Raw genomic sequence first — 5,140 nt, 5'->3', positions numbered from 1 at the left:
TACTATCAGTACATTACACCACCAGTACATTATACTACCAGTACATTATACTACCAGTACATTATACTACCAGTACATTACACCACCAGTACATTATACTATCAGTACATTATACAACCAGTACATTATAATACTGTCAGTACATTATACTATCAGTACATTATACTACCAGTACATTATACCACCAGTACATTATACCACCAGTACATTATACTACCAGTACATTATACTACCAGTACATTATACTACCAGTACATTATACTACCAGTACATTATACCACCAGTACATTATACTACCAGTACATTATACTACCAGTACATTATACCACCAGTACATTATACTACCAGTACATTATACTACCAGTACATTATACCACCAGTACATTATACTACCAGTACATTATACTACCATTACATTATACTACCAGTACATTATACTACCAGTACATTATACTACCAGTACATTATACTACCAGTACATTATACTACCAGTACATTATACTGGTAGAGAGTGGACTACAGATAACTTCCACAAAGCTGTGAACGAGCTGAGAGACAAGGCAAGAAGGGCGATCTACACCATCAAAAGGAACATAAAATTTGACATACCAATTAGGATCTGGCTAAAAATACTTGAATCAGTTATTGCCCTTTATGTTTGTGAGGTCTGGGGTCCGCTCACCAACCAAGATTACACAAAATGGGACCAACACCAAATTGAGACTCTGCATGAAGAATTCTGCAAAAATGTCCTCTGTGTATAACGTAAATCACCAAAATCCAGAAAAGAGACCTTAAATTCTACAACCACCTAAAAGTAAGCGATTCACAAACCTTCCATAACAAAGCCATCACCTACAGAGAGATGAACCTGGAGACGAGTCCCCTAAACAAACTACTCCTGGGGCTCTGTTCACAAACACAAACAGACCCCACAGAGCCCCAGATCGGCAACACAATTAGACCCAATCATTAGAAAACAAAAACACAATTTCTTGACACATTGGAAATAATTAACAAAGAAACTGAGCAAACGAGAATGCTGTTTGGCCCTAAACAGAGAGTACACAGTAGCAGAATACCTGACCACTGTGACTGACCCTAAACAGAGAGTACACAGTAGCAGAATACCAGACCACTGTGACTGACCCTAAACAGAGAGTACACAGTTGCAGAATACCAGACCACTGTGACTGACCCTAAACAGAGAGTACACAGTGGCAGAATACCTGACCACTGTGACTGACCCTAAATTAAGGAAAGCTTTGACTATGTACAGACTCAGTGAGCATAGCCTTGCTATTGAGAAAGGCCGCCGTAGGCAGACATGGCTCTCAAGAGAAGACAGGCTATGTGCTCACTGCCCACAAAATGAGGTGGAAACTGAGCTGCACTTCCTAACCTCCTGCCCAATGTATGACCATATTAGAGAGACATATTTCCCTCAGATTACACAGATCCACAAAGAATTCAAAAACAACCCACATTTTTATAAACTCCCATATCTACTGGGTGAAATTCCACAGTGTGATGTCACAGCAGCAAGATTTGTGACCTGTTGCCACAAGAAAAGGGCAACCAGTGAAAATTACAACCCATTGTAAATACAACACATATTTATGTTTATTTAATTTATACCTTTTGTATTTTAACTATTTACACTCTAACAAATGGATCACTGGTCACTTTATTAACTCCACTTTAATAATGTTTACATATCTTGCATCACTCATCTCATATGTATATACTGTTTTATACCATCTACCGCATCTTGCCGCTCAGTCCATCACTCATCCATATATTTATATGTACATATTCTTCATTCCTTTACACTTGTGTGTATAAGGTAGTTGTTGTGAAATTGTTAGATTACTCGTTAGATATTACTGCACGGTCGGAACTAGAAGCACAAGCATTTCGCTACACTCGCATTAACATCTGCTAACCATGTGTATGTGACAAATAAAATTAGATTAGATTTGATATCGTTAGAACACTTTATAGAGATATAATATGACATTTTGAAATGTCTTTATTACTTTGGAACTTCTGTGAGTGTAATGTTTACTGTTTGTTTCTTAAAACTTGTGTTTATAATCTACTTCCCATGCTAATAAAGACCTTCAATTGAAATTGAGAGAAAGAAGAGAGATAGAGAGAGAAAAGAGAGAGAGAGAGAGAGAGAGTGAGTGAGAAAGAAAGAATGAGAAGAAAGAAAGAAAGAATGAGAGAGAGAAAGAAAGAAAGAAAGAAAGAAAGAAAGAAAGAAAGAAAGAGAGAGAAAGAGAGAGAGGGATAGAAAAGAGAGAGAGTGAGAGAGCAAGAGAGAGAGAGAAAGAGAGAGAGAGAGAGGGAGGGATAGAAAGAGAGAGAGTGAGAGAGGGAGGGATAGAAAGAGAGAGAGTGAGTGAGAGAGGAGGGATAGAAAGAGAGAGAGTGAGAGAGGGAGGGATAGAAAGAGAGAGAGTGAGAGAGCAAGAGAGAGAGACAGAGAGACAGATTGAGGGGAAAGATCTTAAAGGGAATATTTTGTGACTTTTGCCATTTCCCAAATTACATCTCTTTGGAGCCGTTTAAGACATGATTTTCAACTCCCTCCTCCCCCCCCTCCTCTATCCCCCCTCCTCTATCTCCCCTCCTCCCCCTCCTCCCTCCCCCCTCCTCGTCTCTCTTTCTCTGTCATCTTAATTTCACTGCAGCAAATCCATAATTCACTTCCTATTCGCCATTCTATTTTCCATGTGAAGTTGTGTTCTGGTCTCCCCCTCTAGTGCCACAAGGCAGGGGGGTTAGGATTCACGGCGAGAACAATGAATACACCATTACAGGACTTGGCACCGAGAACCCTCCCCGGCCCCCAAAACACAAAGGATGAACAAATTGGAGGAGATAGAAGAGCAAACTCATCAGCGGTTTTAAACCACGTTCTCTGTTTGCGTCCCAAATGACACTCTATTCCCTATATAGGGAACTAATTTTTTTATTTTTAAAAACTAGAAACCTACAGGTCCATCAAAAGTCGTGCACTATATAGGGAATACGAGGGTGCCGATTGGGATGCATAACACTGTGGTTTTATACATAGCAGGCAGGAAGAGAGGCAGGTGTCTGTCGAGTGTGTCGAGTCCTCTCTGACTTCTAATCTGATTTAGAACCCACGATGCATCACTTCAAAGACTCCTCTCCTAGTTCTCACATTGAACTTCAGTCTGAGAGACCAGAGTCCCAAATGGCACCCTAGGCCTTATGTAGTGCACTGCTTTTTAACCGTAGCCCATGTGTGCACTACATACAGTAGGTTCACTGAAGTTCACTGTGTTGAGAGTCCAAAATGGCATCCTAAATTCCCTATATTGGATGTCTGGTCAAAAGCATTACACTACGTAGGATGATGGGATGTCATTTTGGATGCAAGCCTATAAATACAATAGGGTAGCATTTGGAACACAACCTCAGTCTGATCTCTAATCTCTCTCTCTCTACGTGTGCCTCATTTTTACTCTGGACGGAGGACACTCACTGTCGTGTTAGCAGTTAGCTCATTTATTTTTCTCTCCCCTTAAAAACACTTCCATTTCGGACAGACAGAGACCATGTGAACTCGCCCTGAACCCCCCTTCTTCCCCCCCTTCTTCCAAATGCATGACATTCTCTCTTCGAGTCTATTTCGAGAGGGAAGGAACACAGAATGGTCATTATGATGACAGTCAGCACAGAACGATGGTCATTATGCATGACATTCTCTCTCGAGTCTATTTCGGAGAACGAAGGAACACAGAACGATGGTCATTATGCATGACATTCTCTCTTCGAGTCTAGAGCGAAGGAACACAGAACGATGGTCATTATGCATGACATTCTCTCTTCGAGTCTATTTCGGAGAGCGAAGGAACACAGAACGATGGTCATTATGCATGACATTCTCTCTTCGAGTCTATTTCGGAGAGCGAAGGAACACAGAACGATGGTCATTATGCATGACATTCTCTCTTCGAGTCTATTTCGGAGAGCGAAGGAACACAGAACGATGGTCATTATGCATGACATTCTCTCTTCGAGTCTATTTCGGAGAGCGAAGGAACACAGAACGATGGTCATTATGCATGACATTCTCTCTTCGAGTCTATTTCGGAGAGCGAAGGAACACAGAACGATGGTCATTATGCATGACATTCTCTCTTCGAGTCTATTTCGGAGAACGAAGGAACACAGAACGATGGTCATTATGCATGACATTCTCTCTTCGAGTCTATTTCGGAGAGCGAAGGAACACAGAACGATGGTCATGACCACTTCTTCCCTGTTTGCCTTTCTGTAAGGCTATTCCTTCTTCTTTCCAAATGTGTTTCACCCTGGTTGTTGTGGACAAGCAGACAGACTGACATACTTCACACCGCCTGTATGCTGTGATGGAGTGCACCTAGCTACTTTTAGAGCTGAGCCATCCCACACTCCATCCTCACTCTTGTTTCCCATTTCCCAGTGCAGTGTTGAACGGCGGAGAGGAAAGACGAATTAGAAGAGGTCTACTATGACTATTGGCAAAAAGTAAATATTGTCCATGTTTTGTTCCGGGTTAGAGGGAGATATGAGTGACTCGGGATCCAGATGCTTCTGACTTCTTCTAAGTTGAACTTAAATAAACTTCAATTTGATTGACAATCGAGTACATAGACATAACAAAACCTTTAGACACAAAACCTTTAGACATAACACCTTGAGACATAAAACCTTTAGACATAAAACCTTTAGACATAAAACCTTTAGACATAAAACCTTTAGACATAAAACCTTTAGACACAAAACCTTTAGACACAAAACCTTTAGACACAAAACCTTTAGACATAAAACCTTTAGACATAACAAAACCTTTAGACACAAAACCTTTAGACATAAAACCTTTAGACATAAAACCTTTAGACACAAAACCTTTAGACACAAAACCTTTAGACACAAAACCTTTAGACATAAAACCTTTAGACATAAAACCTTTAGACATAAAACCTTTAGACACAAAACCTTTAGACATAAAACCTTTAGACACAAAACCTTGAGACATAAAACCTTGAGACATAAAACCTTTAGACATAAAACCTTTAGACACAAAACCTTTAGACATAAAACCTTTAGACATAAAACC

Source organism: Oncorhynchus tshawytscha, linkage group LG21 (assembly GCF_018296145.1).
Source record: "Oncorhynchus tshawytscha isolate Ot180627B linkage group LG21, Otsh_v2.0, whole genome shotgun sequence".
Classification (NCBI taxonomy): Eukaryota; Metazoa; Chordata; class Actinopteri; order Salmoniformes; family Salmonidae; genus Oncorhynchus; species Oncorhynchus tshawytscha.
The sequence above is the reverse complement of the archived record's forward strand: the minus strand, read 5'-3'. Positions refer to the sequence as shown.